A 12,222-nucleotide genomic window follows, 5' to 3' on the forward strand; every position below is an offset into this window, starting at 1 on the left:
TGACGATAAAAAAAAAAAAAATTTCTGGCTCTGATGGACGGAAGAACTTGCAAAAAATAAGAGGGGACAGTAAAATGAAATCGCTTTTTTTCGTTTTCTCTCCGTCGAAAAAAAAAATGTTTTTCAAGCTATCGTGTCGGGAAAAAAAAATCGTAAAACACCGAAACCTCCGCCATCATCGACGTTTTATCCCTCGGGAAAGTTCCGGGTCGGCGTAGGGTACGTGGAAATTTCGAGGTTTTTAAGTGGGTAGGCGCAGTAGGCGAATCCCACACTATCCAGCCGTCGAAACAACAGGCTGGATGTCTTTTGAAGATTTTTCCTCGATAAAAAAAAAAAAAAAGAAAAAAAAAGTGCTTCTAACTTAGATGATGACATACCTCCGGCAAAAATCTTAAAACGACAGGATGGAATTACATATATGGTCACTTCCATGATTTTTGTTATTTCTTAATGGCGCATCTTGTACGACGTAGCTGAATCTAGCTCAGCAGTTTCTTTAATTATAAATATTAGATCGCCCAGATGCAAATTAGTCATTAAATTTACTTCAGTGTACTCACTTCAATTTATGTAATAAAGTTTTTTAAAAAGCAAATTTGCATAAAACCAAATCTAACTATGGGTATAGAGGAAATGAGAAAGAGTACGAAGGCCCCGGATGTGAAGAATACAATGTCTCTGGTTAAATAATCACAATAACATTCGAATTCTTCAGAACATAGATATTTCAAAACCATGTTGTAATACATTCATAGACGCTGTGTTTTGTGAGTAGAAAGAAAATGAAAAGTTTAAAACATAGAATGACATTGATATCAATTATAATAGAGGAAGAGATTTAACAGAACAAAGCGCAGTAAAGATAATTGAAATTCTACAAGAAGAGAAGCCTCAGCGTAAAAAAGATGGACTGCGAAGAGCCACCCAAAAAACAAGCTAAAAAGTTAGTTACATGATCGGGATGAGTTTATCTGTACTAGATGTCTCACCCCAAATACAAGGGAGGCAGAGTTAAAAGACAATGCTAACAGTTGATTTGTATGTTTTTATACCTTAAATGATTTTACTAAGGATCAAAGCTTATACTGCTGTGAACGGTCACAAGAAAGGCGCTTGGTGCTAGATTATACTCTAAGTTTATTAAACAAAACGATATACATACACTGCACATTTAAACTAAATTTCTAAAATAGTACTACGCTACTGCGAAAAAAAAACAAGTGACCACCGATTACTAAAACTCTTCGAAATTTTCGGCTTTTGTTAAGTTTTGAGAGAATCGTTATCTATTAGTGGTAAAGGCGAGTAATTGAGACCTTACTAGGGTTGTCAACCAAGAACGAGCAAGTGTGAGAGAGATCTGTTTTGTGTTTTTGAAGAGGCTCAGGTCGTCTGCCCTTTTTTCTTCCCACTGTGTCATCATAAAGAGAAAATTAATTACTAATTTATTTTTTCTAAGCAATAAATTAGTCTCATTGGTTATCTATACTGTAAATGGCATTGGGGTTATTTTCTTTGAACAAATAGATTTATATCACCTATAGACAATGTTGAGTGTTTTTCCAACACTAATAAAGGAATGAAACCCGAAAATGTGGAAAAGTAATCTTAGAAAAGAATGTTATGATCGGGGACAAGAGTATATTTCAGTTCAGAAAAAATTAGTTCATGTAAGGGAAATAAAAATTAAAAGAGGTTGAGTCCATGGATGCAGTTTGAAATGCGCTCGAAAAGTGAGTAATGAGCAGAGAGAAAATTTTCTCCGACTACTACAAATTAAGCGCACAAGAAATGAAATTGTTTATCTTAAATATAACATCAATGATTGTTCCCGAAAGGTGTAGGAAAGGAAATGCTTCTGTTGGATACCCATCCAAACCACCTGTTATACCTTATTCGAATCTAACCGATAACCAACATTCATAAATCGCTCAACTTGTGGGACATTTTGGTTTTACTGTGAAAACAAATAGGTAAAAATATTCTCAAGCACTCTTAACTCACCGTGACTCTGTCGCCACTTGTCAGTCGTTATCAGTAATTTGGCCCTTTGCAGAGTCGCATGTGTTAAGACGTTAATTGAAAAAACCTTTTAAGGTCTGTTTCTTTTCATTTAATCTAAAAATCACAAATTCGTGGGAAGCTACCAAATCTGTGTTCTGATTGATCAATCAGAACAAAATGGGCAAATACTAAATTCTGTTTATTTTCCCTGTTTTCCTTTTTTGATAGATTTAGAGTGGAACTCGAGATGTAAACTTAGATTGAGTATTCCTCCAAAATCGAACAATACCTTGACTTGATATTCGAACGCCTCATGTACAGATAGTCATCATTCCTTCTAATTATAGACTTTGTTGACGTTAACGGTAGTGTTTTTTCTAAACCATCATCCTGATTTTTCGTAGCGGTATCCACGTATAAAATAGTACCTGGTGTCAGAACGTCTTTCCCTGAAGACTCCAACACTTCTAGTAATTCTAGGAAAAACAACTGTTTGAAATATTTTTTTATTGTGGAAAACGACAAGATCCAGGTGTGTAAATTGTTCTATAGCGGAACTTTGTCTATAAGTCTACACTGTTCATAAGAATAAAACAATTTCGAATACATCACGATCAAAAAAACAGGGTAATCGTAAAAAAGTCCACTGTTAAGGCTTATGTAGAGGATAGAATGTCCAATAATTGATTTAATCTATCAGTTCGATAAGTTGTATTCTGCATAAACCTAGAATTAAATCTGTGATTAATATGTAAGGAACCCGTGTGCTACACCTATGAATATTGCACTTTTTTTTGCCACTTTGCCCGTATGACCAGATGTTGGTACGCATTTCGTTTGAACTTAAACTAACTGTGTAATAAAACTTCTCGTCGATCTTTTGTGTGTATTAGAAGTTAGACACGTTCTCGATTCTGGTCTTAACCGCCCTCCAATAAAACCCAATTATATTGTTAAAGTTAGACAAGTTACAAGGACAGATCTAGAAGAAGTGCCGATGATGACTTCCTGGTTTTTGGTACATCTATGTACGCTTATCACTAACTTTAGTATTTAAGATTTTGCAAGAAGAAAAATCGATCTCTTCTTGTGCGTCTCCGTCGACTCTTAACTCCGTACCTTGTACGTTACTCGCACGCGAATACCTTACTCACGGTTCCTATACACGGTTAACTAGTACACTAGTAAGTTATCATGGAAAATTGTTGCTCCTTTGCTAAATTGCACGGATTTGTTGGTGAACAATTAACCTTAGTTACAGTTAAAAGGGTTTTTTTGTTTTCTTCATTTGCACGAACACGGTGTCTCCGAGACCGCGAACTCAGAGTGGTCCTTCACAAGCATCCAGTCCATTGCTAACTAGACGTATCAAGAATTAGGCCACGTTTAATCAACATCTTGGCACCACGAATTCACAAATAAACAGTTTACTTCTGGTGAGAATGCAAAACTCGTAAAGGAACATATTAACATGTTTCCTAAAATTCAATCGCATTATTGTCGAGAGAAAATGAACAAAGAGTACCTGAAAGGGAACTTATCAATACAAAAATGTATGACTTATACAAAATTTTCGTCCGAAAAAGAATGTGTTACTGTCAAATTTTGTATATATAGAAACATTTTTTGTAAAGAATTTAATATAAGTATTAACAAACCTAAGAAAGATCGTTGTGACTTATATGTTCAATATTTTATATATTTCAATATTATACTTCATGTCATTCACGGTGAGTGTCCTATTAAAAGTTTACGGGGTTGTAATATAGCTAATCTGAAATTTTGGATACCAATGTAATGGAATTTGATCTATTCAATTAAAATGTTGGTATCATTGCGACGTTGCCAGATGTATGTATAACTGAACACAACTTTGTTATTTTAAATGGGACAGACAGTATTTTATTAAATTTTCGAATTGCCCAAAAGATTTAAACCCCAGTTTATGCACCATATGCCATAGCTATGATGAACCGTTGTCAAAATAAAGATTTTTTTTGGCTGATTTGGCAACAAATAGCTCTAAATTAAAAAGTACATATCTTTTTAACTATCATAGCTAGAGCGCTGAAATTTGAGCTACAGACTCTTATTAGTTATTTTTATTTTGTAGCATTATAAATTTTTTGTATTTACATACAGGGCGTGGAAAAATTAATGCGATATCGGAACGATATAAATGTGAGTGTTAAATCATAATCTTAAATAGAACATTCTATATTTTTGGATGGCATATGAAAGATCAATAAATTCTCTATCGAAAATTATTATACATCGATACAGTTATTTTCAGTCGTTTTTGAGATATTTGCAAAAACTAGAGTTTTTGAGAGTAAAAGGTACCAATTATTAGTTGATTTTATTAGGAGGAGGCTATAGGTTACTATGGAAGCATTATAAATAAGCAATTGATTTTTTGCAATATTCTCCATATTATTAATTAAGCATTGGATTAGAAATTTCTTGAGATTAGAAATGATTTTTGAATATTCAAATAGTGATATATTAAATTTATTTTACATTCACGGTGAGTGCGACAGATTGACGTTAAGAACATGTAGAAAATTTAATGAAAAATATCCCTACTTGCCTCCAATGATGGAAAAAAAATTCCGAAGATTTGAAAAGAATTTTCGCGAATATAGTTGCATTCATTCCCAAAGAAAACTACCAACACCAGTTACCAATTCTGAAGAGAATAAGACCAACGTGCTCGCGTATTTTCAGACTTTTTCACATGCGTCAATATCATCTGCACAAAGAGATTTGGGAATTTCCTACTTCACCGTGAATGACTCTGTATACAGAGATTAATATAAAAAGAAAGGACAAGAATATATCGAAAGAGCTTAACAATGAATATAAGAAACACCTTACAGAGAAAAAAGCTATGAGCGAAGAAAGAAAAAAGGATGGAGAAGGTGACATTCCAGTGCTATGCTTCGATCTTGAAAACGTATTAAGTTGCTCTAAAGCTGAAATATTTTTTTTTACAAGTCGAAACTTAATGTTTACAACATGACGGCTCATCTATTTAAAACGAAGGAGATATACTGCACTGTTTGGTCGGAGATTTTAAGAGGAAAAACCAGTAATGATATTGCATGCGCCATATACAAAATATTAACTCGTGTCCTGCAGGAATACCCTAATATCGAAGAATTCATTCTCTGGAGCGACAGCTGTGTGCCTCAAAAAAAAAAAATAATTTGGATCAGTTTTGCAATGGCTCATCTTATGCAAAGTTTTCGAATGTTAAAAAAATTACCATGAGGTTTTTGTACCTCGACATTCCTGCACTCAGGAAGTGGATACCGTTTACAACATCGTTGAAACATATTTAATGAAATCGCAATATTTTCACCATTGTCCTTCTGAAGACTGTTGGTTAAGGTGAAGACGCGAAAACCGTATAAAATAATTCAAATGACGGCAGATGATTTTTTAAATTTTAATTCACATTCCGTGAAAATGAATTATAAAGAAGTACCTTTTTCCAAAATAGCATGCTTGGAGATTTCAAAATGTTTTTTTCAAATAAAATATAAAATGTCTTTCCTCAAACTCAACTTTAAGTTAGTTAATTTAAGACCCAGAAGAAACGTTAGAGCCACACACGATACTGCTGACCAAAATAATGATGAAATTTTCTTGTAGTTCTAAAAAAGGATATAACAGAAACTGTATTGCCTCAAAATAAGATTGACGCCCTACGATCAATGGTTCGATGGATGCCGGAAGTTGATACACAATATTATAAAGCTATACTTCTTCAAAATAATATATCCAAGAAGAAAAAAATAAACTAGGTATACTTCAGCACCGATGAAGAATTTTTGTTCAGTTTTGTTTTTTTTTTAACTATAATATTACTTTAGTTAAATTTTCTGTTTTGTGCTATTTTTTCGCATTTTTATCTTATTTTTTTATAATTTACACAGCAACAAAGTTATATGATATTCATATTTGAAAAATAAAGTTTTTGTTGGGAATATCAAAGTTATAAGTCGTTTCTTATCTTTGAAAATACGTATAACCATGATATACTTTTTCATTTTTTAGTGCGTCAACTTGTTATTCAGATTCATTAGAATAAAATAGCATCAAAGTTTTACAGATAAAAAGTTAATTTATAAAAAATACTGATGCCAATATTTTAAAATCAGTTTATCTCAATTCACATCTTATGTTACTTAGAACATTATAATTTTGGATGAGCGAAATTGCATTACCATTTGACAAAAAAGTCCAGGAATGTTGTTACAATAAACAAGTTATTCATCTTCATTGAAATAAGAAACAAGTTCCACCTCACGTTTTCTATAAATTGTTATTCTTATATTTGGCTTTAGATTGTTCTTTTCTTTTTACCTGGATGCTAGAAGTTCAGATGCTTGCTTAGATAGGCCAAGGTTCCGTATTAGGTCATTCAGTTCTTTCTGGGAAAACTGCTGCTGTTTTGAAGGTATTACTTCATATTCACCGCTATTACTAAGTCCTGGTACTCAATTTCTTGTCTTTTGATAGCGGAAAATAAAGCAATATGACATATGCTGGTATCTCTTCGCTATGTGGTACACATCTCCTTGTCTATTCTAACGCAGGATATTCTCATTTGTGTTTGTTGTATCTATTAAAACCTTTTACATTAACGAAACAAAAATAACAATCGTCGTGGTGGTTTTTCGGTTCTCTTCAAACCGTTGGCCCACAAAATTTTAAACTTTTCCGTTTTTGATTTGTCTATTGCCGTAAACATTCGACACAAATTTTGCACATTATATGGGGAGCCCAGAATTTGTCTTAATCTCCAAGCACTACGTCAAAATAAGCTCGATAGGTTTGTCTCACAAAATCATTGATATTCTTTCTGTTTCTTTACAGTGTATTCACCACAAATGTAGCAAAAGATATTGGGATTGTTAAAACAGTTTCTTCGTGAAGAACTCATTTCTGTAAAATACGGGCGCAATTTTTTAAATTAAATTATATGCATGTAGAAGCAAGTAAACAATACTAGAATTGTCGAGAAAAGTAGTTTTCGCATGTATTCTCTTATGAGATCACTTGTTATGGCTAAATTTCTTTAAAATTTATGATATCTACTATCTCAAAAACTAAAGACAATTTGGAACAAAAACTTTTATTTTATAAATCTGCAGACCTGAATTACCCTAAATTCATTTAAAAATACTTGGCAACATTTTTTTTAATTTTGTCGAGCGGTGTTATCCATGAATAGCGAATGTTCATTATTTAGATAGTCTGTCATAAGAATGAATAGGATTTTTTCCGTATGTCCAGTCCCAGATAGCTCGTGATTAGATGATCCTGTATACACGATTATCTTTAACGCAGTACCATTTGATTCACACAGTTGATAAAGTTTGATACCATTTGTGCCTTTTTCCATTCACGTACTGGCAAAAGCTTAATAGGCCTAGCCACAAAACCATGGACTCATCATTGGATAATTCTCTTTTTGGATAATAAATCTCATTTATTTTATTGTTAAAAGCGTCTACAAGACGTTTAATTTTCCCATACTGAGTCCGAGACTCTTGATTATTTCTGTCTCCAAACTGCAAGGTTCTTAAAATAATAAAAAAACAATTACGGTTCATAAAAAAAGAAAAACACTGAAAATTAAACATATAATGTTTCTTCCAATAGTTGTTTATTCTGTTCAATTTTATTATTCGCATGTGAAATAGTAGTTCTAAAAATTTCCTCATTTCCGTAGGTGTAATATCAATCCATCGCGCAATTCTTGGTTCTTCTCCGTCACTCAGTGCAATAAGGTCAATTGCATGATTGTTTACTCGGGTGCAGAGCATATCAATCCATTCGTCTGTCACTAAAAGATTAAAATAATCTATAGGTTCTGCAGAATTGTTCACATCTACCAGCAAACCTGCTTGCATCGTAAACGGATATGCTCGAGATGGAACCTCAGCATTGCTCCAGTCTGCCAAGTCAGCATCATTTGAATCATGTTGCCGTAATCCTAAAGGTAAAGATGATGGAGAAGGGGATTGAAGTGTTGGAGTATGAAGTCGTAAATCAGTTTCCTGTTTTTGATCTGATTCGTTTCAATCGCTCTGAATGTATGGTAATCAGGATCATCCTCACTATCATTTGCAAACGGATCTTCTTTATCTGAGTCTTCTAAAAACTTTAATAACTTTTCATCAGTTAACCCTCGTTTAAATTCATCATATTTAATTCTTTTAGATAGCCCTGGATTATCTCCTATTTTCTGTAAACGTAAATTGAAAATTATTTCTTTATATATGAAACTAAAATATGACTATATAAAAGTTACAACTCACCTTTTTCTAAAAGCAGAAAACAATTTACCAGTATCGCGGCTGTAAAGTGTAATTCAGTTCGGTAACCGTAAAAGTCTTAAGAGAATTTTTTAAGTAGATCAATTATATAGCCTAGAGACGGGGAAAGACCCTATTTATTTCAATAAATGGGAACTTACTATTTGACTTTTCTTGTAAATAATATTCCTTAACTTTAGTAATTTTCGCGGGCAGTTTTTTTTCTTTTTTTGAAAATTTTGGGGGGCAAGGCATATTCAAAACACCAGAAAAACAATTTAGAAGATTCTTTTAAATCAAAACTATAAGTTGATACACCATACCACTACAAATCGTCAGATTACACTGGCATACCAATCTAAATTTATATTAAGTAACATAGAAAAAGGAACGCCCAGATATAATGATCAGATTAACTTTCTTTTGTATAGTTTTATTATTGCTGCTAATTTATAGAATTGATGAAAAAATTAAAGGTTTTATGCAGGAGCTTAGTTGTTGGAGCTAATAATGTATGAATTCACCTCAATTTTGTACCCATTCATTTAGTCCCTTCGGCATTGATTTGATCAAATAATCGATTTCCTTCTGAGGCAATTCATTCCATGCTATCTGGATCTGATGCATTAGTGCTTCCATGGTCAATAACTGTACTGGCAACGATCTCAATCATCGACCCATCATATCCCATACATGTTTAATGGGCGATAAGTCGGAGGACCTTAGGGGCCATGGCAATAATCAAACTTGACGTTCCTCCAAATGATGTAAGGAAACCCTGGCGACATGTGGACGTGCATTGTTTAGTTGGGAAACAAGGACTTCAAGAGTTCTTAGATAAGGTAGCAAATAAGGATCTACGACTTCTCGAATATAGCGTTGGGCTGTCATACTACCTCATATGAAGACTAGAGGTGACCTGCTTCCATAAGAAATAGCACCCCAAAACCATAATTCCCACAGTGCAGTGAACGTGCCTCTTGACAAAAAACTCGGAATTACGGTTTTCTCCACGACGTTTTCTAACCCTAGTGCGACCATCATGACCACCTACATAAAATCGAAATTCGTCACTAAACACTACATTATTCCCCTGAACATTCCAATGCAGTTGTTCTCTGCACCATTCTAGATGGGGTTGACGGTGATGTCTCGTCAAAAGTAGGGCTAAATGTGGTCTAAAAGAAAAAAGTCCAAAGGATCTTATTCTGCGATAGACCGTTCGCGTGTGAATCACCTTTTTATACATATGAAACCACTGATTAGTAACGACGTTTGTAGTGACAAAGCGGTCTCTTATTGCTAGCAACCATAAATAACGATCTTGACGTTCTGTCCTTCTTGCACGGTGTTCTGTACCCTTAGTTCGTCGTTGGCGCTCTTTTATGAACCATGCATGACAACATTTTGTTATTGTGTGCACCGATCTGTGTAGTCTTCAGGCCATTTTCCGAATTGCCAATCCAACCTGTCTCATACGGACTATTCGACCTCTTTCAAATTCAGAAACTTGATGAAAATTAATATATCTTCGTATGGAAGGCATAATAATACTTCGATAAAAATTGAAAAATAAAACACTACAGATTACCAAATAACGCTAAATGAGTGTAAATTATATACTAAATGTATACTAATGCAGACTAACTTATTTTTGTAACAAAATAATACCTGCAAGAAAAACTGCTCCGATATGGTTCAAATTTTCATCATTTTTTTAGGAGTCTTAAAGAATGTCTACACAAATAATTGTTGAAATTAGAAGTCATATACTAGATGATCATTTTTTTATGTCACTTAACATATTTATCATTATATTTCAAATAGACAAGATCGCCTGTCAGACGTTCTAGGCAATGAATGTGTAAGTAAATTTGTATGTACTATATACATTTCAGGGACTCCTTTGTCTGGCGACGTATTATGTGAAAAAGCCAAATTCTTTCATTGCTAATTACTACCTCAAAATGAAAATATTAATGCAAATTCTGGATGACTTCAAAATTTTAAAGACATATTTGGTATCAGACAATTAAGCATTGTGGAGAATCGCTTTCTAGCAACGTTGACGCAGTAGAACCATTGAAGGCGAAACTAGTGCATAAAATTAATGAATTGAATCTTACGTTGAATCAATTTTACAATGCAGATAAAAATGTTTTGTTTTGGACATTACTACCCCACAAAACGTTGGCTCATGGCAGCGAAAAATCTACGCCTGGGTGAAAAATTTGTAAAGAGAGAATAACGTTTATGCCTTGCGCTAATACTTCAGATAGTCACAAAATAAAATTATTTATGATTGGAAAAATAAATAATTCTAGAGCCTTCCCAAACTTTGTTCCACAATTTGTTATAAAGGTAAAAAAAAGGTTGGATGACAAAAAATATTTTTCGTGAATGGTTTCATACTGAATTTGTGCCCTTAGTGGAAAAAAAATGAACTGAGTTAAATTTATCTTAAAAAGCAATTTTGATTTTAGATAACATTCCAGGGATCATCCCAATGATTTAGTGAGCAATGAGAAAAATATAGCTGTTATGTACATACTTCCTAATTGCACGCCCTTAATCCAGTCTATGGATCAACATGTAATCCAAGCCGGTAAGATCCAGAATCGAAAAAAATTGTTTAAAACCGTCGTAGATTCGGAAACCGATATTCCCACAACACTGAAAAATATTAGTTTGAAGAATGTGGTTTATTCACTAGATGAAACTTGACATCCTGTTAGCACTAAGTTGTTGAAAAAGTCATGGAAGAGGTTGCTACCGTAGCTTGAAAATGAATCTTCTAATGAAAAAGATAAGATACCTTTGTCGTTTTTGGCAAAGAGACTGAAATCATTTCGGACTGAAATAAATGACACAGACAACTTAAGTAAGCAAATCAGTGAAGAAAAACTTTCAACTGAAGAGCTAGAAGAATGGGCAACAGGAAGGAATGAAACCCAAATTTTTTTGAGAGATACTGATATGATCAATAAAATTGAAATAGGTTCAAAAGAAGATGAAGGATCCAACTCAAATGAAGAAGACATTCATTCAAATGTTAAACACAGTGAAGCGATTTCATCTTTTAATACTTGCATAAAATGGACAATTGAAAAAATGTGGCATCACATCAAGTATTTTTGCTCTGTAACCTTCGCAACAAAGCTATCCATAAGTAGACGATTTCAAAGAAGCAAAAATCTTGTTGGGAATTTCCCAATATAAAAATACCCCAAATGAATTATTGGACCCAAGCAATTCGACAGTAAAAATAAAAAATACACCGACCGATGTTCAATCGACCATTACGTGCCGAACTACAGATACAGTCATAAGACCCGACCATTTGTGTCACTGCATTTCGGGCTTATGACTAAAAAAGAGCGGTCATAAACCATATTGGAATTTCCGATCTCTCGTTGTAAAAAGAAGCTGAAGGTGGCAACGGGTGTAGTTGGAAAAGAGGGTCGAAGGTCCTAAGTCTCCCACCAGGAAAAGAGGGGGTGTCCCTTTTGAAGGGCTCGGAAGTCTGCATCCAAACGCACTCTAAAAAGAAAGCTCTCCAAGAAAAGTCACAAAGAACTTATTTCGCGATATACACCACAATACCAGATCTCGTGCAACCCGTGCTTAGTTTTGTGATTACGATTCTTGTTCTCTTCTCTGTCTCTGTATTAGAACTATCATGTAGGTAAATGTAGTGTTTATTAGTGCGACAGTGTTTCATTTACTCTTGAGACCTTTGAACCCCATCAATTCATGACGGTAAACCGTCTGGTCCTTCGATAAAAAAGACATCACACTAGCGTAAGTGAATTACTTCGTTGGTGCTTAGTGAAGCAGTCACTACTATTAGGCAGGATCTCAGGAAGCCCGTGGCCTATATAAATCT

At 33.9% G+C, this 12,222-nt stretch overlaps 1 pseudogene; it reads left to right on the plus strand.

Annotated features, from left to right (window-relative positions):
* The first annotated feature begins 1,595 nt into the window (after nt 1–1,595).
* On the plus strand, nt 1,596–5,816 carry LOC136410067 (uncharacterized; annotated as a pseudogene).
* The last annotated feature ends 6,406 nt before the right edge of the window (nt 5,817–12,222 follow it).

The sequence above is a fragment of the Euwallacea similis genome, chromosome 7 (genome assembly GCF_039881205.1).
Source record: "Euwallacea similis isolate ESF13 chromosome 7, ESF131.1, whole genome shotgun sequence".
Lineage (NCBI taxonomy): Eukaryota > Metazoa > Arthropoda > Insecta > Coleoptera > Curculionidae > Euwallacea > Euwallacea similis.